Source organism: Peromyscus eremicus, chromosome X (genome assembly GCF_949786415.1).
Source record: "Peromyscus eremicus chromosome X, PerEre_H2_v1, whole genome shotgun sequence".
Taxonomy (NCBI): Eukaryota; Metazoa; Chordata; class Mammalia; order Rodentia; family Cricetidae; genus Peromyscus; species Peromyscus eremicus.
The window spans coordinates 39,150,675-39,175,521 of record NC_081439.1 but is presented as its reverse complement, the minus strand read 5'-3'; the positions used below and the strand labels follow the sequence as shown (position 1 = coordinate 39,175,521).

Sequence of the window (24,847 nt, the reverse complement as noted above, 5' to 3'; positions counted from 1 at the left end):
TACCCAGGAGATGTTTTTCTCCTCCAAGGCTTAGGTCACCTAAGATAGGCATTCAAGAAAGTAGTTCTACTTGATTCTTGAGTAAACACCCTCCCCGGAAGTGGCATCTAGTCTATACAGAAGGATATCTGAGTAGTCCAAAAATTCATTCTGTTCTTACAAAGCACAAGTCAGGGGCACCCTGAGCAGCATTAGATGCTAGCTGCCAAAAGCCCCTGGTGGCTAACACTGGGGAAAACAAGCGAACAGAAAAATGCCTATCCTGTCCTTAAAAATCAGAACACAACACTGGAGGAGGGGGTCTGAAAGGTCAGCTTCATGACGATGTTCAACACAGCAGACATCAAGGATCCCCATAACACACAGCATTGCGGTGAATGCTGGACAGCCCATTTAACTTCTGTGTTGCGGCAGGTAGCCTACAGAAGGCCACGTGAGCAGTCTATCAACAGCCAGTGACGATCTACTTATTGTAGTAAAGATGCCAACTAGCGAGAGCACTCACCACAAGCCTCCTTCATATTTGTGCCATTCTTTAGATTTAATATATGCCACACCACAGTTGCATGCCTGTAATTCAACACTCAGGAGACTGAGGCAGGAGGATTGAGTCCAAGGCCAGCCTGGGCTCCGTAGCAAGACCCTAACTGGAGGTGGGGGGGAATGGATTGGGCAAAGAGGAGGGGAAGGAAGAGCAGCTATGGCAGCAGCAGCGCCACATTAGAGAAAAAGCTTAAAATGACCTGGGCCACATGAGACAAGGCTGATCTAGCCACGAGTACTCATGTAGCATTTACAATGAAACCATTTAAACAGGACTGTGTCCTCTAACAACTGCCATTCCTGTGGCCCTTGGGCACCAAATATGTTCAAAGATACTGCAAAGCAGACATAATAAAGGATTCTGCCCCACAGATTAGGGAGGGAAGAAGTGATACCCCTCGTGAGCTTGGCTCTTGGCATTAAATGTGAAATTCCACCAGTAAGCTGCTGTGTCCCAAGTGCCCTAGCATACAGGCTTGCGCTGGCCACAGACTGAGCCCGAAGGCTTTGCTGCTTGTCTTCTCCTACAATGTCTGACACACCTGCTTAAAGGCAATTTTAATTAGAGCTGCTATCTCCTCACCCACTCCCGAGGGAGGAGGGAATCTGCCTATCACCACTTTGGCAGCTCGGGGCAGGCAAAGCAAGTTCACACTGAGGACAAATTCTTGTTCTTCCTCAACAAAGTCATTTTGGGAGGCTGCGGTCTCTTGGAACAATGTATAAAAGTCTTCAAAAGCCTAGGACCAGAGGACAGGGGAACTGGCTGCAGATGTCACCGTGCCCTTCCAGTCCCCAATGCTCTGCTTTAAACAACCAAGAAATGTCTCACAGAATCAAGAAGTGTCCTCTCTTGACCTGCTGACCACAGACAGCATCAAGAGGTCACATTTGTCTCAGAAGGCATTCAAGTTCCATAGTAAACAAGGCGGCATCCGTGTTTCAATGCTGTGTGTAGAGGACACAACCCAGGTGGCCAGCTCATGTCTCTACCTGGACAGGACAGTATTTGCAGTAAGGTAGAAAAAATACAAAAGGTGTTATCTTTCTTTGGGAAAGCAACTCTCAGGCCCACTGGACCCTCTGTGAGGCCATGGCTGCTTCTGGCTTTTTCCTCAGACAGACAGAGATTACTTGGTCTGAGCCTCCTTGCGGCAGCGGGGCTTTGAAGGCAGAGGGGCTGTCCGCCTATGCAGGGAGCTCACGCTGCAGGGCAGTCCTCCTAGGGTAGAACGTGTGGTGGACGTCATAGTTCAGTAGGCAGCTCAGAAAGGCCATGTAGATATCAGCGAGCCTCGACAGGTGCTTCAGGAAGTAGGTCGGGTTCTGGTCTGTGCAGAACAAGCTCTCGAACTGGGCGTTGAAGAAACTTTTGGTCATTTCTCTCATCTTCTTCCTCTCCTTTTTCCACTCCTGCAAAATCAACTGTGACTCAGCATCTCTGTGGACCTGCATCTGCTCCAGGAGCCCAGTCAAGGTCTGCAGCCAGGTCATGTTCTGAATGTACTGCTCCATGTTCATGATTCTGAGGTCGGACTGCAGCTCAGGGATGATCGCTCCATGCTTCAGCGTCAGATCTGCCAGGTTACTGTATATGTGGTCACCAAAATACAGCACTTTGGAGCTTCTCCATCCATGGAGCTTCAAAAATTCATACAAATTACCCTGCTTGTAGGTCTGGCCTTTCTGAAGCTTGTGGATTTTATCGCAGAGTAAGACACCTTTCTCATTCACCTTCTGGAAAGGTCTCTGCTTATCATTGAAGAAGTTCGGTTTCTCGGCCAGAACTATGATGGCATCGAACAGGTCCCATCAGTCCTTCCCCATGATATACTGCATCCCTTTGTGTAGAAAGGTGCTGGGGCTTTTGGTGATGAGGAACATCTTGCTGTGGGCAGCCATCTTAGCCAGCACTGCATGGATCTGCTCGGCATAACAGATGTACTTACTTCTCTATACCCGCTTCAATTGTACATTATTCCTTTGATGTGGACATTCCTTATGGAGTCCTTGACATCTTTGTACAGGTGCACTGGCTCATAATCAATGTTGTTCTTTAGGAAGTGCTCATTCACAGAGGACAGCAGGGTCATCTCAGGCAGGGAGAAGATATCCATGAACAGCTTCATGGTGTTCCTGTGAGAATTCTTTCCATAAAAGTCACTCATCTGCTCCAAGGGCACGTGGGATCCCTAGTATATGTCGATGACTTGCTCTGTAGACAGTTCCCATCTGGATGTAATGAAAAATATCGATCTTCATCAATATTGCCCATTGGATGTCGTAATGGAGTCCACAGACGGCGAAATTTGGGTCATACTCATACTTCCTGATCTCCACAGGATACTAGTTCTTCTACCTCTGGCTCTTCCTCATCTTCCCTCTCTTCCTTCTAGTTCTTGTCCTCCAATCTAGTTCCCTAGTTATGTTTTGTTGTTTTCTCTTAGAGGCCTGTCCTTTTCTAATGAGTGACAGAAAGGGAGGGGATCTGGATGAGAGAGAAGGGGGGGATGAACTGGTAGTAGAAGAGGAAAGTGTAAATAGGATATATTGTATGAGAAAAGAATCTATTTTCAATTAAAGGGGTCAAATCAGCTCCTAATGACACTGCTATGTCCATAGACTAACTCATTGCTTAAACCTCATCACTTAAGATGAGGGTTAACTGTAGCTGAAGATTTCTGCATTCCTGCCTGGCCCATGGTCAGGACAAATCTCTCTCACCTGCCAGTCCCACAGCCGCTCAGACCCGACCGAGTAAACACACAGAGACTTATATTGCTTACAAACTGTATGGCTGTGGCAGGTTTCTTGTTATCTAGTTCTTCTATCTTAAATTAATCCATTTCTGTTAATCTATGTCACCATGTGTTCTGTGGCTTTACCTGCTGCCTTTACATACTGCTCCCTGGAAGGCAGGCTGGCATCTCCTCTCTCTGCCTTCCTGTTCTCCCAATTCTCCTCTCTGCTAGTCCTGTCTATACTTCCTGTCTGGCTACTGGCCAATCAGCATTTTATTTATCAATCAATCATAGCAACATCTATTCACAGCATACAGGCTATCCCACAGCACTTCCCCTTTTCTGTTTTTTTAAAAAGGAAGATTTTAACTTTGACATAGTAAAATTACATATAACAAAACAATTATCAAGCAAGAATTACAGTTACAATGTTAAAGAAGATATCCTAGCTATCCTATATTTGTGAGTCTAAGGTTTCATATCTAACTTATCTTTTATTATAACTGAGGAAATTATAACTATCTAGTCTTCAACTACATCAAAGACCTCAGAAGGATATAATATTATATGAGAAATGGGAGAAGGATTCAAGCAACTTTCAGGAGTCTTGCAAGAGTAGACAGAGACAGCTGGCAGCCTGTACAATCATCCAAAGTTTCTGTGTAAATTTGGAGGATCTGTCTTCAGTCTACAGGTCTAGAGTCTCTCAGTCATTTTTCTTTGTGTCCTGTAGAATGTCTGGCAGTTTCCTCTGTGAAGCAGGAAATTAAAGGACCGTTTTGCCAAGCAAAGTTCAATGATCACCTTCCTATGGGTCCTGCATGTCCAGTCGATCAAGCAGTCCAGGCAAGAACAGTTTCTTGCCCAAATGGCTATTTTTGCCAAAGTGAAGATAAATTCTATATAGAATGTCTTTGATGCCCATCCTCCTCTCTGAAGTAAAGCTGGTGCTGCTGGGAGCAGACATGTCTCACTGTCCAGAAAGTCTAAATTTTTAAAACATTTTAAATGCCATATTCTGTAGGTCTTTGAAGTATTTGAAGATTACCTATCTATCTGAAATATATCGATGGATACCTAGAAGACTTAACTAACATGGCTACAGGTATGATTATCATAGATGATTAATTATTAATCTATTTCTTAATTATCCATTACCAATCTACTTCAGAGAAAATATGGACATTGAAGAAACTGCATATGGAGTTAACTTACATTGTGGCAAAAGTTAACCACTGGACAACAAAGTATCCTCAAATCAACTGCATACAAACAGGACAAAATGGCCGGGTGGTGGTGGTGCATGCCTTTAATCCCAGCACTTGGGAGGCAGAGGCAGGCGGATCTCTGTGAATTCAAGGCCAGCTTGGTCTCCAAAAGAGTTCCAGAAAAGGTGCAAAGCCACACAAAGAAACCCTGTCTTGAAAAACCAAACAACAACAACAACAAAAAAGGACAAAATGGACAGACAGGACACGAAACAAAGGACTACTGATTCTTGCCAAGACAAGTGTGGTTGCAGTTTTAACAAAAGGCATCTTCTGAGGCCAGGACAATATGGCACCATCCCTGAAGTGGCCTTACAATCCAGAAAAGGTACAGTGCCTCTTACTTTGAAGGCAGCTGAATTGGCAGTGGACCAATGGCTTCTGATGCAAAGTGGGACAGCAGCTGGAACAGTTATTCTTGAAAGAGTAACTAAGTTGACAGAGTCTAACATCTCAATGGTAGACTTGCATTTAATAGAGGGATGCAGAGAAAAACGGGATGCTGAGATGAAGCCACATACACAAGCCAAGAGGAATGGACAACTGAATTCAAAAAACAACAATTTCCAGAATTTAAAATCCTGAATCATGACAGGACACTAGTGGAATTCAGGTGTTTCTGGTACATGGATTACTCTCACCAAATGTGAGGTTGAACTGTTGGCCTTGTGTACATCCTCCTTCACAAATGAGTCTGTCAGATACACTAAGCCTATAGGCAGAAGATGATGCCCCAATGCTGTGGAGAAACCTCAGGTGACTGTCCAGGCAGCTGGCTGTTTCTGTCAACTCAATTTTTTGGAAGATGCTTGCATGTTTTTAATTGTTTAGGTAATATTATTTCTTTCTTGGGTCTCTAAGGGAGTTGAAGATTAGATAGTTATAGTTAAACATTAGATAGTTATAGTTTTCCTTGTTAAGAATTTCAGAAAAGAAACTCACTAAAGAGTTATAAGTGTTTAAATTTGAAAGACATTATAAGATAGTTCTGTCAGTAATGTAAGTTAGAATAGAAAGTGAATCAGGTCATTTTGGACTTACCAAAATAGGATAGATAATGGAATTATTTTCTCTGAGTTTGTCAAATGCAAATGGACTAGACATTATTTAGGTATTAATTGCTTGTATATATTGTATATAGTTATTGTACTTATTGTATATAGTTTTTCTTATATTAGTTACAACTTTTTTCTTTTTATTAGAATAGAAAGGGTAAATATGGTGATATTTGTGCTGAAATGTGATTTCATTTGTATGTTAATAAATAAAGTTGCCTGGGGGTCAGAGCTAATAGCAAGCCATTTAGCAGAAGTCTGGCAGTGGTAGCACACACCCTTAATCCCAATCACATGACAGGCAGAATCTCTGTGTGTTCAAGGACACAGCCAGCATGGAGACACACACCATTAATCTCAATGCCAACCATAGAGACCTGAAGGTCTGTATAGACAGGCAGTGATGAGGAGGTCATGTGGTTGGGTTTACAACCAATGAGAAGGCAGAACAGAAAGTCAACAAAAATATAGACACACAGGAAATAGGTCTCTTTCCCAGGGAAAGGATGGCAGCGGCTGATAAGCTACAGGCTATTCGCTAGTGCTCTGACCTCTTGGGCTTTTAACTCTGCATTTGGCTCTGTGTTTTTTATTTAATAAGACTGTTCAGAATTACATCTACAGTTAACTTAAACAGATACATTTCTTTTTGCATTTGGCATCCATTAACATAGAGGGAGGCCCACAACTGATCAAGTTGCCAAAAATAAGATACTGTAGCTTGCTCAACACTAAATGGGGTATGCATATTCTATCCTTTCCTCCCACATTTCAAATATCATTGCAGAAGTTGGGGTGGTAAGGACACAAGAGCCAGATGTTGCAGCAGGTCTGTCTTTGGATGGCTCGCTCCTGAATAATGACATAGAGATGTCTTATTAAGTATGAAAGTTTGGCCTTAGCTTAGGCTTGTTCCCACCTACCTCTTAAAACTTAAATTAATACATTTATATTAATCTACGTTCTGCCACATGGCTTGCTACCTCTCCTCAATACTGTGTGTCCTACTTCCTCTGCTTCTTTGCTGGTGAATCTCCCATCACTCAGATTCTTTCCCAGAGTTCCTATCTCTGCCCAGAAGTACTGCCTATCCTCTCCTTCCTAGCTATTGTCCATTCAGCATTTATTAAACCAGTCAGAAGATGCTTTAGGCAGGTGAAGAAAAACACAGACACATCTTCACAGTGTACAAAAAATTTATCCCAACAAGATGTGGTGGAGGACTACCAGGAAATAATGTTTTCTGGGCACAAGAGGGCAATTGGGAACATGAACTCAAAGCAGCTGTGACAGCATACACCAGAATGCAGAAGTTAATGCCAGATAAAATCCCAATATGGGCAGGGGTGTCAGCCATCAAGTACTGAGGCACTATTGGCAATTGATGCTTGCTGTAGGAGGAAGAGTCAGTTTTCTTTAACAGTGAAGACCTGTCTATTAACCATGCTCCAGTGAAGGCCATGCATCCAAGAGTATATGGTACCACAAACTGTACTCCCTGGGCATATAAATAAAATGAAGTCTCAAAGGTGGGTAGGGAAGGGAGGTGGAACTTGAAAGATTTGGGGCAAGGGTAAATATGATCAAAATGCATTGTGTGAAATTCACGAAGAATAAAAGATTAAAAACCAGCCATGCATGGAGGTGTATGCCTTTAATTCCAGCACTCAGGAGGCAGAGGCCGGTGGATCTCTGTGAGTTCAAGGACAACCTGGTCTACAATGTGAGGTCCAGAACAGCCAGGGCTGTTACTCAGAGAAACCATGGTTCAAAAACCCATATATTCATTGACTAAATCTTAAGCACTAGTATTAGTATTCTTTTTTTTATTTAAGATTTTTTTCATTTTACATACCAACCATTATTCCCCCTCCCTCCCCTTCTCCCACTCCCCCTTCCTCTCCTTTACCCCACCCCCACCCACTCCTCATAGGGGGTAAAGCCTCCCTTGGGTAGTCAATACAAGCTGGCATACCAAGTTGGGTCAGGACCTAGCCTGTCCCTCCTGCATCAAGGAATGGGCTCTAAAAAGCCAATTCATATACCTAGGATAAGTTCTGGTCCAATTGTCAGGGTCCCTACAAACAAATCAAACCACACAACTGTTACCCACATTCACAGGGCCTAGTTCGGTCCCATGAAGGCTTCCTAGCTTTCAGTCCAGAGTCTGTGAGCTCCCACTAGCTCAGATCAGCTGTCTCTGTGGTTTTGCCCATCATGATCTTATCCCCTCTTGCTCCTATAATGCCTCCTCTCTCTGTTTAACTGAACTCCAGGAACTTGACCAAGTGCTTTGCTGTGGGTCTCTGCATCTGCTTCTATCAGACACAGGATGTAGGTTCTATGATGACAATTAGGGTAGTCACCAATCTGACTACAGGGGAAGGCTAGTTCAGGTACCCTCTCCACCATTGCTAGCATTCTTAGCTGGGGAAATCCTTGTGGGTTCCTGGGGATTTCCCTAGCACCAGGTTTCTCCCCAACCTCATAATGGCTCACTCTGTCAAGATATCTCTTTCATTCCTCTCCCTCTCTGTCTTTCCCCCAACTTAGCCATCTTGAACACTTCTGTTCCCACCTCCATATACTCCCCTCTACTTCCCCCTCCCAGTTTACCCAGGAGATCTTCACCACTTCCCTTACATGGGCCAATCCATGCATGTCTCTCTCAGGATCCTCTTTTTACCTAACTTCTCTGGTGTTGTGGTTTGTAGCCTGGTTATCCTTTGCTTTGCATCTAATATTCACCTATAAGTGAGTACATAGCATGTTTGTCTTTCTGGATCTGGGTTACCTCACTCAGGATGATTTTTTTCTAGTTCCATCCATTTGCCTACAAATTTCATGATGTGATTATTACCACTGAGTAATCTTCCATTATGTAAATGTACTATATTTTCTTTATCCATTATTTGGTTGAGGGGCATCTAGGCTGCTTCCAGGTTCTGGCTATTACAAAAAATGGCTGCTATTAACATAGAGCAAATGTCCTTGTGGTGTGGTTGAGCATCTTTTGGGTATATGCCCAAGAGTGGCATTGCTGGGTCTAGAAGTAGGTTGATTCCCAATTTTCTGAGAAACCACCATATTGATTTCCAAAGTGGCTATATAAGATTGCATTCCCACCAGCAGTGGAGCAGTATTCCTCTTACTCTACATCCTTTCTAACATAAGCTGTTATCAGTGTTTTGTATAGTAGCCATTCTGACACGTGTAATATGGTATCTCAGAGTCATTTTGATTTGCATTTCCCTGATGGCTAAGGATGCTGAGCATTTCCTTAAATGCCTTTCAGTCATTTTAAATTCTTCTGTTGAGGATTCTCTGGTTAGGTCTGTGCTTCATTTTTTTTAATTGGATTATTTGGTTTCTTGATGTATAGTTTTTTGAGTTCTTGATATATTTTGGAGATCAGCCCTCTGTTCAATGTGGGGTTGGTAAATATCTTTTCCTATTCTGTAGGCTGCTTATTTGTGTTATTTACAGTGTAGTTGCCTTACAGAAACTTAACAGTTTCAGGAGGTCCAATTTATTAATTGTTGCTCTCAGTGTCTGTGCTACTGGTATTATATTTAGAAGGTGGTCTCCTGTGCCAATGCATTCAAGGCTACTTCCCAATTTCTTTATGTTGAGGTCTTTGATCCACTAGGACTTGAGTTTTGTGCATGGCGACAGATGTGGATCTATTTGCAGTCTCCTACATGTTGACATCCAGTTATGCCAGCACCATTTGTTGAAGATGCTTTCTTTTTTTCCATTGTACAGTTTTGGCTTCTTTGTAAAAAATCAGGTGTTTATGGGTGTATGGGTTAATATTCGGGTCTTCAATTCAATTCCATTGATCCACATGTCTGTTTTTATGCCAATATCAAGCTGTTTTCATCACTATAGCTCTATATTAGAGCTTGAAGTCAGGGATGGTGATGCCTTCAGAAGTTTTTTATTGTATAGAATTGTTATGGCTATCTTGTTTTTTTTAATTTTTCCATATGAAGTTGAATATTGTTCTTTCAAGGTCTATGAAGAATTGTGTTGGGATTTTAATGGGGATTGCAATGAATCTGTAGATTGCTTTTGGTAAGATTGCCATTTTACTGTGTTAATCCTACCTGTCCATGAGCATGGGAGATCTTTTCATTTTCTGATATCTTCTTCAATTTATTTCTTCAAAGACTTAAAGTTCTTGTCATACATGTCTTTCACTTGTTTGGTTAGAGTTACCCCAAGATATTTTATGTCATTTGTGGCTATTATAAAAGGTGATGTTTCTCTGATTTCTTTCTCAGCCTGTTTATCCTTTGTATATAGGAGGGCCACTGATTTTTTAAAGTTAATTTTATATCCTGCCACCTTACTGAGGGTGTCTATCAGCTATAGGAGTTGCCTGGCACAATTTTTGGGGTCAATTATTATACTATCATGTCATCTGCAAATAGTGAAGGTTTGACTTCTTCCTTTCCAATTTGTATCCCCTTGATCTCCTTTTGTTGTCTTACTGCTCTATCTAGAACTTCAAGTACTATATTGAATAGATAAGGGGAGAGTGGAAAGCCTTGTCTTGTTCCTGATTTTAGTGGACTTGCTTTGAGTTTCTCTCTTTAATTTGATGTTGGCTGTTGGCTGTTGGCTTGCTGTATATTGCTTTTATTACATTTTGATATGTTCCTTGTATCCCTGTTCTCTCCAAGACTTTTATCATGATAGGGCATTGGATTTTGCCAAAAGCTTTTTCAGCATCTAATGAGATGCTCACTTTTTTTCTTTTAGTTTGTTTATATGGTGGATTATATTGACAGATTTTTGTATGTTGAACTATCCCTGAATCTCTTCGATGAAGCCTACTTGATCATGGTAGATGATTTTTTTATGTGTTTTTGGATTCAATTTGCCAGTATTTTATTGACCATTTGTATCAATGTTCATGAGGGAGATTGGTCTGTAATTCTCTTTCTTACTTGCATCTTTGTGTGGTAGCGAATTTCTTCCTTAATGGATAAATACAAATTTGGTTATTCTATAAAATAAAAAGTGTTTTGCTTACTGAGCTCAGCAATGGCCATATATGAGACCAGACTTCCTTGGACTCCATTCCTTGTTTAACTGACGGTGAGAGGGGATATAATTCTTCTATTTCCATTCCAGTCATGTCCAGACGTCTCTAGTCACAGATATGGGAGTGACATTTATATTGTATTGCATCCATTAATAATGTTTGTTTGATAATTTTTTTTAGCTAAAACAAACATTTACTATGCATGTTTCATAGATTACTGTGTCAGTAAGATGGATGGGTAGATAATTCCTATTGTAAAAACAAGCTCTAAACATACTGGGTATATAAAACCAGTTTACTATGACTCCTCCCAGAAATATTACTCAGAAACTTTTAAGTGCATAGTAAATTTCCATTAACAGGAAAAGAATATGCAGTATTGCTAAAAACATAAGTAGCCAAAGACTTTATTTTTTCATGGACATTTAATGGCTCTAGTGTTATAAGAGACACTTTTTGTGGGAGACTCCTCAACAAAGTTCAATATAATTTCCGAATACAATAAGTGGCATAGCTGGCTTTCACATTTCTGTCTCTTCAGTAAATCAATTATCTTTCCATAGGCCTTGTTGCTTAGCTACAAAGTAACCAGAGGAGTTTAATGAATCATCTGAAAATCAAATTACCAATAAAATACATTATCACTTTCTATTATTGGGATAGCCATTTGGCTTTTTTTTATATTAGGAAGATGAGTCATATTTAAAACCTACAAGGTAACAAAACCTACTTGATAATTTCATTAAATAGACATTAAAGCACGTCTTGGAATTGCTTTATTGTAAGTAACAGAATTGACAACCACGTTACAGGAACCACATTAACCATTCCTGTAAAAGTACCTCTCTAGAGTATCTCAGATAGAAATCCAGATTACAAATAACATACATTTTTTTCCAAAGGGGGAGAAAGTTTTCACGAGCTCATATCATGTAAGCAGGATATGAGTTTTTTTTTCTGCTAAATTTTCTTAAAAACAAAAAAAGCAAAAAACAAAACCCAAGCCTGTCAGCAATTCATCCTTTTAAGAATATCTTTTTTTAAATCAAAAATAAATTTTTTTCTCTCATAAAATACATCCTGACAACAGTTTCCTTTCTGTCCACTTCTCTCAGCCCCTCCCTCCATTTCACCTTCTCCCCAAATACACTACTTTTCTGTTTCCTCTTCAGAAATGATCAGGCCTCCAAGAAAGACAGACACACATGGAAAAATAATATACAATAAGATAAGGCAGAAGCCTTCCTATCAAGCCTGGAACAGACAACCCAATAAGAGGTAAAGGGGCCCAAGAGCATTCAATGAATCAGAGATACACCCACTCTTACTGTTCAGAGTCCCACAAAATCAGCAAACTAACAGCCATAACATATATGAAGAGGACCTGTTCCCATATGGACCCCTTGTGTGCTGCTTCAGTCTCTGTGAATCCATATGAGTCCTGCTTAATTGACTCAGTAGTATGCCATGTTGTCCTGGTATCCTTCATTTCCTCTGACTCTTACAATCTTGCCTCCTTCCCTTCTATGAGGTTCCTCATCTCTGAGGGGAAGAATCCAATGGAGACCTCCAATTTAGACTTTCTCTCTCTCTGCATAATGTCTGGCTGTGGGTCTCTGAACCCACTCCCAACTGCTGCTGGAGGAAGCCTCTCTAATGACCAATGGACAAGGTACCAACATATGAGTATAGTATAATATCATTAGGAATATTTCTTTTTTGTTTCTGTTCTGTTTGGTTCTACCCTAGGTCTATGGACTATCCAGTCACTAGTTTCTGGCCATTCAAGTAGTTTAAGTCATGGACTTCCTCTCATGGTATGGGTCTCAAGTTAAACAAAACATTGGTTGTCCACTCCCATAAGTTCTATGCCATTATTGTCCCAGCACAACTTGCAGGCAAGACAGATCACATTTTGGGGTTTCTGAGGCTGCATTAGAGGCCAGGTTTCTTTTTCCATAGCCTGCAGAGTACCTTCTTGCCCTAAAGAAACTAGGACGCAGGGGTGAAGTCTCCATATAGGCACCAGCTCAACCTTTCTGACTTCAAGGAAACGTGTGGATGTTGTATGAAGTGGGTCAGTTTCAGAGAGGGACCCTCCATCCTAGCATCAGCCTTGGATGTTTACAGATCTCAGCAGGATCATCTTGGGCAACAACTCAACATAATACAGCCTTGTCCTAGCACTGGAAGCCTTGTCAGGCTACAAAAGATGGCCAGTTAAAACTCAGTGTTGTCCATTACTAGGAGTCCTCACTAACGTCACCCTCATAGCATCCAGGGAGATTCTACTACACTATGTTTCCACACTGCATCCCAAATGCCTCCCAGTTCTAGCTGTCTCTCTGTACACTGTCTCCCTCCATCCCTTCCTCCTCCACCTGATCTCTCCAGCTTCAGTCTTCGCCTGCCCCCAGTCCACCTATAAAATCTATTCTACTTCCCTTTCCCAGGGAGAAGTCACTATGTGCCCCTCAATCCAGCCTATCTTTCTTTAAGTACTGGGTACTTACTCTTTGTTAAGTATCAGCCTACTAAATTATGGTGAGATAAAAGATAGGCAGAGATTATCAAACCAACAATCAACAAAATGATAGTCTGGGTTCTCTGACATCTATAACATGGTACATTTATACAATGGAGTATTACTCAGCTGTTAAAAAATGACATCATGAAATCTGTAGGCAAGTGGATGCAACTAGAAAAAAAAATCATCTAGAATGAGATAATCCGAACACTCTTGGGACCTTTCTCCTCTTATTGGGTTGTCTTTTCCAGCTTCTGCCTTATCTTATTGCATCATATTTTTCCATATTTGTCTGTCTTTCTTGGAGGCCTGCTCTTTTCCAAAAAGGACACAGAAAGGGAGTGTATTGGGGGAAGAGGTGAAATGAGGCAGGAGAGGGGCGTTGAAAGGAGTAGGATGGAAAGGAAACTGTTGTCGGGATGTATTTTTTGAGAGAAAAATCTATTTTCAATTAAAAATGATATTCTTACAGGGATGAATTGCTGACAGGCTTGGATTTTTTGTTTTAAAGAAAATTAAGCAGAAAAAATCATTTCTTTAATAGTATATATTTACTTATAAGTAAATATTATCTGTTAAGTAAATTATAATCAAGCTACAATCCACAGATCCAGAGAGGTAAGGTAAAGCAATAGGGTAAACATAGTGTAAATGTAACATATTTTCTTTACCCATTCCTCAGTTGAGGGATATCTAGGTTGTTTCCAGGTTCTAGCTATTATGAATATCTGCAATGGACATAGCTGAACAAGTGTCCTTCAGGTGAAATGGAGCATTTTTCAGGTATCTCTTTTGATTATTACCCTGAGAACCCAGACTATCATTTTGTTGATTGTTGGTTTGATAATTTCCTCCTACCTTTTTTTCTCACCATAATTTATTTTTATCTCATGATAATTTATTAGGCTAATACTTAACAAAGAGTAAGTACCCACTATTTAAAGAAATATATGGAGAATTATTCTGTACCCAGAGGAGAGAACAGTTCACTAACTACTATTAACCAAATAGGATTTTTCTTTCATTTACACTAACCTACCCATATTTTATACACCTTTAATGCCTCTAAACATACTTATTCCCTCCTTAATGAGGGAAAATCACAAATAATTATGCTCAGCTTCTACTTATAGTCACCACTATAATAAACAAATCTATTTAATTGAAGTCATAGCAGCATCCTTTATGATGAACAGGAACATGAAAAAACTCAAAAAAGCAAACTGAAGAATATCATATAATAAGACTATTTAGCAATAAAAAATAATTAGATATTCATGATAATTGTTACAATGTGAATAAAACTTGGAAATACCAAGTGAAACAAAATAACGTGGAAATAAATAGCCACATATTTTTACTCCATCTACAATGATATATTTAAATCTCTCCAATGTGTTTCAATATGCAACTCATTGGTAGTAGAGTGCATTGCCTGGCATGCAGGGAGTCCTGAGTTAGATCTCCAGCAGCATATAAACTCCACTCCTCTCAGCACTCCCCCTCCCCATTTCACCTCCTCCTCAGACACACTCCCTTTCTGTTTCCTTTTCGGGAAAAGAGCAGGCCTCCAAGGAAGACAGACAAATATGACAATATAAGATACAATAAGACAAGGCAGAAGCCTTCCTATCATGGCTAGAAAAGACAACCCAATGTGTGTGGTGGTGTATACCTTTAATCCTATCATAAGGGAGGTTGAGGCAAGTGATTTAGAAGTTTAGCGTCTTTGTGTACTATATAAAAGTTTGAGATCAGTCTGTCCTTCATTAGTCTCTTTATCAAAAAATCTGGAAGTTAAAAAACAAAATCCAAAAATATATAGAGATTGAATTTTGACTAGTGGTTTCCTAGATCTGGAGGTAGAAATACACTCAATCTTTAAATGAATATAATGAATCTTGATGTAGTGTTGGAAGTACTAGAAAATTTTATTTGAGCTATGGTTACACAACTTGATAAATTTACTAAAAGTGTTAAATTGCACATACGAAGCTATGGAATTTTATGACATGTGAATTACACTTCAGAAAAATGTTTAAAAGTATACTGAGTTCTACTATACATTAAAATAAACATTCAGAACTGTATCACCAACTTATGAACTAAAAGATCTTTGTTTCTTGGCAAGTGCTTTCTACATAATCCTTTTGGACAACAATTTTTTTTTTCAAGACAGGGTTTTTCTGTGTAGTTTTGGTGTCTGTCCTGGATCTCACCCTGTAGACCAGACTGATCTCAGACTCACAGAGATCAACCTGGCTCTGCCTCCAGAGTGCTAGGATTAAAGGCATGTGCCACCACCGTCCAGCCAACAATGAATGTTTTTAAATTATTATTATTTTTCTAGTAATTGTCTAAGATTCATTACACTAATGTGTAAGAACTCATTGAGTGAATTTCCATTTAACAACAAGGATTGCACATTTTCAATGTGGCTTATTGTATTGCTCTACCTAGACCAATCCCTTTAACTCTTTCATGTCTTTATTTGAAATAAAAGATGATGCTTCCTCTTTGTAAATTATTTAAAATAAAGATCAAAATGAGATGCCTTCCAAATTTTAAATATCTCAAACTAATTAATTTAAATAATGTATTGAGATGATTCTTGCTTTAGGAAAGCTTTGAGTTGTGGAATAATCTTTTTGTACCCAGTGAAGATGTGTCTTTGCCAATTTGCCTTCTGATTGGTTTAATTAAAAGCTAAACAGCCATTAGCTAGACAGAAGGTTTAGGTGGTACAGCCAGACACAGAGAATGCTGGGAAGAAGAAAGGCAGGATCTCCAGGAGAAGCAGAGGGTGAAAGACATGCTGGAGGACCGGTAAAGCCACAAGCCACATGGCAATACATAGAATCCTAGAAAAGGGTTAATTTAAGTTGTAAGAGCTAAGTTTAAGTAACAAGCCTAAGCTATGGCTGATCATTTACAATCAATAAGAAATCTCTGTGTCATTATTGTAGAGATGGCAGTCCTGACAAAAAGGTATGGTGACACTGAGTAAAGGTTAGTTCCACTTGACTTTTTTTTCAAATGGATATGCTATTGAAAATTATACTTTGTCATTTGATATTTATGTCAAATTTTATCTTTTTAGAAGACAAAAATATCAAAATATATGAAAAATATAAAAACATACAATTAATTCACAATGAGAGATTTTTTAAGATGCAAAATTTCATTTTTAGCTAGTTGAATAACAAATTTTCTTTTAAAGTCATATAAAAGTAAAAAAAATTATTATGACAAAAATGTTGCAAATGTATTAAAATAGTTAATCCATAGACTATAATTTATAATTTGAATATTTGAATAATAAAGTAAAACATTTCAAATTAATACAATTGGGAGAGTTTTACATATATTTTCTATTTTTAGAAACAGATAGTAAATTTCATACATTGTTCAACGTTTTTAAGATTTACTTTTTGTCAGAAGCAATTTAATTCATTTGTCTTTTTGTATGCTATGTTCATAAAAATGCATGTCTCGTTTATTTGGAAAGTATATTTTCAAATTTATTTTACAAAAGTTTACATAACCACAGGAAATTTAAAATTGCCACTATTTATAGGTTCTTTTAATAGTCTCTGAATAATCTCACATAAGAAGAAAATTTCCCAGTCCATTCAAGCATGAAAGAATAAATACTCAGTATCCTTTATCCTTAAAATGCCAGGCTCTGTGCTAAAGAGAATGCTCAGTGGTTAAAAGTACCTGCTGGTCTTGCACATGACCAACATTTTCTTCCCAGCACTCTAATAGCAGTCAGGCAATCACAGTCATATGTAATCTTAATCCCAGGGACCCAATGCTCTCTTCTGCCTTCTGTAGTGACTCAGATGCATTTGCATGCACATGTACACACACATATATTATATTTATATGCATGTAATTAGAATGTTTATAAAGCAGAGGTTTCCATGTGGCTTTTTAAACATCCTTAGTGTTAGTTATCTCTTTGTTCCCTTCATCTGCCCTATCTTTCCATCTCTCTTCCATCTTAAGCCCCCATCCCTTTTATTCCTCCTTTCCTTTTCATATCAACAGTGTTTTACTACTTGCCTTCCATTAATATCTTTCTTCTTGCATGTAAATGGGCTCTTTCTTAGAATTGCACTACAAGGATATTGATGAGGATATTGCTTCTACCAAAACCCATTGTTTATCAAAAAGGCCTACTGCCATGTGTGGCATAGCTCTTCTTCAGTTATTGGTAAGTGGTGACTCCTAAAAAATGTAGGCTATTATCATTGTTCAGTATCTAAATAAAACTTGATGTCAAGATCTTATTGCTGAAGACACCACATGCTTTGGACAGTTTACATGGAGAACTCAAGTTGGTGCTGACTAGAATGGCTCCTCCCAGCTGGATAGCTTTTATAATACCAGAAGGTGTAATGCATTTTTTTGAAAATAACATTATTATTCAGTTGTGAACCTTGTAAACTACAATAATGACTAGTATGGCAAGACAAGTCCATGATGCATTGGTCAATTAGCTACTTTCTGATGGGATTTTAGAGCTACTCTACAAGACATACATTCCTGGCTGTGTACATCTTGCAAAGAACCCATGGATGAGTAGTTAGTAGATCCCAGGGCTAAACGTAGTGCTATTATTTTGCTAAATGCATATAGTATCAAACTGCACTCAGAATTCCTCTCTCTATACCCATATACTAGTACATCTCTTATATCCTTTTAGAGATGTTTCTTTTTGTAGTGCATGCCACTTAATCCAGAAACATACAACTGGTCAAAATGCAAAGAACATATGTCTGTGGAATAAGTCACATATGTATTACAATAAACCCATGTGAGTCTATTAAATAGGTAACAAAATTTATTAAGATATAAGTTGAGGAAATACACTCACAATTACAGAACGGAGCAGACAACAGAAGTTGTCTTCTGATTTGACCAGTAGCGAATCCACCTCACAAGCAGGAGCAGGGAGAAAAGCATGTGACCCTTCTCCAACCCCTTAAGAGAGGTAATGTACAAAGGCAGGAAGCACTGCCTCCTTTGGGCTGTATAGCCCAAGGTCATGAGAAGAGCAAGTAGAACTACATTTCCCCTTTTTGTCTAAATAAGAAGGTTCTAATCTTAATGGAAACTACATACAGTAAGAATGATTATCAAGTGTTAACCAGGAAAAACAAAGGGTAATAACATAAACCAAATGGAACTACAGCCAATAAGAATAACATCAAACAAGGAAGACAAGCTAAATGTCCAGAACATGGGTAAATGGCAAATTACTGAGGTTACAATAGCTGTCCTATCTTGAAGATTCTGACTCTAGTACTAATATGTTCTAGCTAAGATATGAGAAGATTGTAACTATAACTATTAGTCTTCAATCCCATCAAAGACCTGAGAAAGAATATAAATAATACCTGAGAAATGGGAGAAGGATGCAAGCAACTTTCAGGAGTCCTGTGAGAGTAGACAGACATAGCTGGCATCCTAAACAGTCACCTAAGGTTTCTCAGCATCATTGGTTCATTCCAATTGGCTACAGGCCTCCAGTATCTGACAGACCATTTTCAGAAGCAGGAATTTTGAAAGACAATCTTACCTTGTCTTGGCAGAGTTCAGAAGTCACTTTCCCTAGTGTCCCACTCATCAAGAAAGGACAGCATTCATACTGTCAGCAGTCAAGGTACAGGCAGTTCTTTGCCCAGCAGGCGATTACGTGCCAGGAAGAAGACAAACTTCCAAACAGAAGTGCCTTAGAAGCCCAACATTCTCTAGGGATCAGATCGGTGCTGCTAGAAGCAATCGTGCCTCGTGTCAATAGAATTCTAAGTTATCCAAGCATTTAAATGCCATATTCTCTAGGTCTATGAAGTGTTTGAATATTACCTGTCTATCTGACCTATATATCTGTAAATCTGAACAACCTAACTAACATAACTATAGAGATGACAAGCATAGGTGACTATAAATCTATAAGTCTTATCAACCTAAATAACTAAGGACTAAGGCTTCATGTGTACAATTTAAACAGTCTGTAAACAAAAGTACAGTAGAAGGACAATGACCTCAATATTGTGACAATACACAAAGTAGCTAAAGCAGAGTTAGTAATGTACAGTGCAATATGCAATATGACAATAATCCTAAATATACATCTATATACAAAATATCCTAAACAGAGGTAGAACTTACATACAGTATGACAAATATAATTTTACATTTGTATCAATATACAAACATTTCAAATAAGAGTAGAAACATATGTACATTACAACAAGTATAGTTCTATATTTGTATCAATATACAAATTATCTTAAATAAGAATATAAACATAGTTTATATTTGTATCAATATGTAAGAATCTACAATAGTTCAATTTATCTAAGGCTAATATTTATTAAATTAGTTTGCTAGTATATACAATAATGTATCTTAATATCCTATACCTATCCATTCCCCCTTTTCTTTTCTTAAGGAGAATATCGAGTCCAATATTTTCTTCCACCCCCAACCCTATAACCATTATCCATAACCCCAAGAAATATGACACCTTTGGGAAAAGGGGCATTGTTTTCTTAGAGTTGGTTCATGCTGTTCATGAAGTGATGGTATCTCTGTGGGGTTCTGTAAGAAAGCTCAGATAGTTAGGTTTCAGTTGGACTAACTGTAGATTCTGCATCCAGTCTCAGAATAATGGATAAGGTTGTCTGAGATTCTGGCTACAAGTGTAGTGTGATGGACCATCTTATGTTGGGACTACTTCGGAGAGTTTTCAGTCCAAGTTTGATCATTGAGTAATGTTTATGAATACCATGGCATTATTCTGGACTGGGTAGAATCATTATTGTGGAGCCCCATCTTCCTTTTGGAGATTTTAGAGATTGTTGTTGGAAAAGACTTATTTTTTGCTGTGGAAAAACTTGAACACTTTCAATATCAAGATGGAAAGATTTTGATTTATACTGGATAAGGAAAGAAGTTTCAAAGGCAAGGAAAAGCATAGAAAGAAATAGAGTCTGGATGACCATGGTCCTTAAATTATTGGTTTTCTTCTGTCCCACACCAGGCGGCTCTTTGGAAATGAGACAAAAATCTCTTAACCTTTTTTCTTTTAGCAACATGCTGGGGTTTAGAGAAGGAGAGAGTCACATTCCAACTCCAAAGCCGGCTTGATTAATAATTGAATTGGGACCACAACTATTCTAGAGTTAAAGAGATATTGATGTTAGGCAGTGATATATTACACTATAGAATATATTGGTACCAACAGGTTCTTTTCTTCTGTTGTATACATCTGGGTATCCAAGGGATTTCTGGAAGATGGGTGTTTCTATTCTGTAAAGACAGAAAACAAAACCCTGCCCTAACCCTTGTTTGTCAATTTTTTCTTACAACTTGTAGGGTGGATTGATTGTAAAAAGTGGCACCCAACATGGGTCACAAACCCAGGACCCTGAGATTAAGAGTCTCATGCTCTACTGACTGAGCTAGCCAGGCACAAATCCACATCACAAGCAGGAGCAAGGAGAAGGGCATGTGACCCTTCTCCAATCCCCTATAAATGGTCACATACAATGGCAGGAAGCACCACCTCCTTTGGGATGTATAGCCCAAGGTCATGGGCAAAGCAAATACCACTACACATATGGGACATCTGTATCACTAAACTTCCTTCCGAAGTGCAAGTGATCATTATGGAAGCAGAAAAAGAAAGGCAATAAAAGGCAGAATATGAATTCATTTTTAAATTTCTATTTCCTCTTTGAAAATGAATATATGAATTTATAATAAGTGAAATATTAAATTGCAGAAGAAATCAGTATAAGAGAGTATATGAATATCAAGTTTGTGTTACCATAAACAGGTATCATTTCATAGACCATGGGTATTATGCACTTCTCTGCTATATTATATTGGATAAGTCACTGCCATCTTTGATTACTAAGCCATTTGTGAAACAGATTAATAGAGTTTCAATAAAGATTAGATGAGGTAATGCATGGTAAATAATTTGTATATCGTCTGATACAAGGTAACCATTTAATAAATGTGTATGCGTCTTAATAGTTATTGATTTCACAGTAAACCTCAATCCGTTATAACCTATGATGATAATTTAGATATAAGGTGTAGTATAGTTGTCACAGTTGTTTACTTCATTTTAGACATTAAAGAATTGCATAGAACTTCATACTCAAACAATTTACTTCAAAAATCAGTGCTATAGGATCACCATAAGAAAATAATTGAAGCTAAACATTTTCATTTCTCCATACAAAAATTGTAACATGAGCTGCTCTTAGATTACACAATTTAATTACTCCATCTCCTGCCTCTTTCATATTCAAAGTCCCTAGTCCAACCAATTCAATATCTATATATGAAGTAGACATTAAATGCTGATATATTGTCCACAATTTAGTTCCCCATTCTTGGCATTATGATGTAAGAACCATAAATTACATGCTATGTGAAGCATATTATTAGAAATATTCAGCAATATTTGAGACTCCCAATTCTAAAGCTTCCCTTTAAATTCCCTATGAATTCAGCAGAAAACAAAAATTTTGAAAGAATTTCAACATACTGCAAGGGACTAAATGTCATAAAGAAGCACTATGGATGCCATTTTCTGTCACTCATTTTATTGGGTGATTAAAAGTTTATTGGAATGACATGTCTGCTGTACCAGGCTTTTTCTTTGGGGCCACCAATCAGCTCCCAAATCATGACACAGAGACTTAATACTAGTTATGAACGTTCAGTCTTATCTTAGCTCTTATTTCAATCTGTTTCTCTTTATCTATATTTTGCCTTGGGGATTTTTACCTTTTCATTCTGTGTATCTTACTTTCACTGCTTCTCATATCTGCTGGCTGGTTGCTGCCTGGCTCCAACCTACTCTGGTCCATGAAAGACAAGCTCTACACTCTGTGGGCCTGGCCAAGAACTACATTTTTAAAACCAGGAACTGCATTCATTCATCCCAGCTATGGAATTTATGTGCATTTTTACATATCTTTTGTTTCTACTTAACATGCTGGCTATTTTTGTGCTCTGCTGTATGGCAGAGCTTTTTAAAGGAGTAATATTTTTTTCTTTTTTTTTCAGCTTTCTTGGGCCCTACATGGAAATATAGGCCCCATGTTTGTCTCCAAATGTAGTTGACTTTTTCTCTTTTGGGGGGCCTCCACCCATCTCCCAAATAAAGACACAGAGACTTATTTAAAATGCCTAGCCTTAGTTTAACTTATTTCTAGCAAGCTTTTGTAACTTAATTTAAATTATCCTGTTTCTGTTCTTCTATGTTTTGCCTCTAAGCTTTTTACTTTTCTTTATTCTAAATGTCTTTCTTTCCTTCTTACTCTGTGGCTTGCTGGGTGGCTGGATATCTTACTTCTCTCATCTACTTCTCTCTCCCTCTTTCCTTGTTTCCTCTCCTTCAGAGCCTAGATTTCTCCTCCTACTTATTCTGTCTTCTTACCAGCCCTGCCTACCCTTTCTCCTGCCTAGCTATTGGCCATTTAGCTTTTTATTAGACCAATTAGGTACCTTAGGCAGGCAAGATGAAACAGATGAAACACATATTTACATAATTAAATGCAAATCCTTACATAGACAGGTTGTTACAGAGAAACCTTGTCTTGGAAAGCAAAACAAAACAAAGAAGATGTCTATTCAAATGAGAGGACATTTATGATAAATATATTTGCTCATAGTGACAGAATGATGGAAAGAAAAGATTATCTACCGCTTTATGGATCACATGAGGATTATTAATATGCTTTACTAATAATTTATTTTTGAGTTTGGAGGAAAGTATTAATTCTCAATCAGTTTGTAATGATTTTGGTTTAATAATCTAACCTTATATACTATTTCCATTGTCCTTATAGGCAAGTTAATTCCTATGCAGAATTCCTCTAATTTTATCCAGTGATTGTCAGTATTTCAAATTCTGATATAGCAGTACTCTAATTACTGAGCAATATCTTCATCCAGGTCTGGTTTTTTTTTAAATAAGATTATCTATCTTTCAGTATAATAAAGTTTAAATATCCACTAAAAACATGTACCCTAAATATTTTGATAATGTTATATGGCAAACGGTTTTAATATTGCTCTGCCGGGCGGTGGTGGCGCACACCTTTAATCCCAGCACTTGGGAGGCAGAGCCAGGCGGATCTCTGTGAGTTCGAGGCCAGCCTGGACTACCAAGTGAGTTCCAGGAAAGGCGCAAAGCTACACAGAGAAATCCTGTCTTGAAAAACCAAAAAAAACCAAAACAAAACAAAATATTGCTCTAAGTGGTTTGTATATACTGACTTATATAATCCTTTCAAAAGCCTCAACATTAATTTCTAATAATATTCCCTTAGATCAAAGAGACTTCAGAATCTTAAAAGTTGAGAAATGTAGAAGACCAACAGACAGTTGTGACACAGCTAAGGAAAACACGTAATTAGGGCTGGCTTATAGTTTCAGAAGTTCAGGTCATTACTGTCATGGCAAGAAGCATGGCATCATGCAGGCAGACATGGTATTGATAAAGGAGCTGATAATTGTACATTTTGATTCTCAGGCAGCAAGAAGTGAAAGTCACACTAGACCTGGATTATCATTTGAGAACTCAAAGCTTGACCCCTTAGAAATTCATTTCTTCCAGCAAAACCACATCTACTCCAATGAGGCCACACCTCATTATAGTGCCATACTGTATGAGCCTATGACTGCCATTTTTATTAAAAGCACTCACATTCTACTCTTTTGGCCCCCATAGGCTTTAAGTCATGTAATGCAAAATGAATTTATTCCAACTTCAAAAGTCCCTATAGTTGATAACAGTCTCTAACTTCTTTAAAGGTCCAAAGTCTCTTCTGATATTCATGGTAATCTCTTAATGGTAATCTCTATAAAATCAAAATAAAAAAGCAGATAATATACTTCCAATGTATAATGGCACAGGATATATATTAGCATTCCAAAGGGAGAAAATGAACATAGTGAGGAAATACTGAACCAACAAGAACAAACACCACTGAGCAAACTCCAAAATCTTCATATCCATGTCTGATGTCAAAATGATCCTCAGATCTTCAGCTCCTTTTATCTTCGTTGACTGCAGCATACTTCTTTCTTTTGGTCTGGTTTCATTCCATGTTAGCAGCTTTCCTTGGCAGGTATCCCACAGCACTGGTATCTTCAATATCTTGGGGTCTTCAAGGCGATCCAGTCTTCAATTTTACAGCTTCAGTTTCCTTCATTACTTAAGTTTCACTGTCTTGTAACTTGCTCTGTAGACCCGGCTAGAATCAAACTTGAGATCTGACTGCTTCTGCCTCCAGAGCGCTGAGTTTAAAGTTGTGCACCACTATACCCAGCCCTAAGCTTTTCTTTAATTCCTTTCCACAAGTTGGAAGTTTAGCTGGGTGGGATCTTGCACTGAGGTCACTACTCCCTTCATTCAATTTAACATCAGGATTTTCTTTAATCTGTTTATTTCTTTGAATATAGGACTTAGTTCCATTCAACTTCCTGGTGCCACTTTCTCCTCAGATTGTACATTTTGCATTTTTCCTCATTGAGCTTGATCCTTTTCATTACAAATTTGTATAAGCATGAACACTAATAACCACATGACAAAGTCAATTCTAGGTTATTTTGAGATTTCC

At 38.4% G+C, this 24,847-nt stretch overlaps 1 pseudogene; it reads right to left on the bottom strand.

Moving 5' to 3' along the window:
* Positions 1 to 1,731: 1,731 nt before the first annotated feature.
* The window catches only part of LOC131900009 (5'-nucleotidase domain-containing protein 3-like), a 35,967-nt pseudogene continuing 12,851 nt past the window's right edge, over positions 1,732 to 24,847 (bottom strand).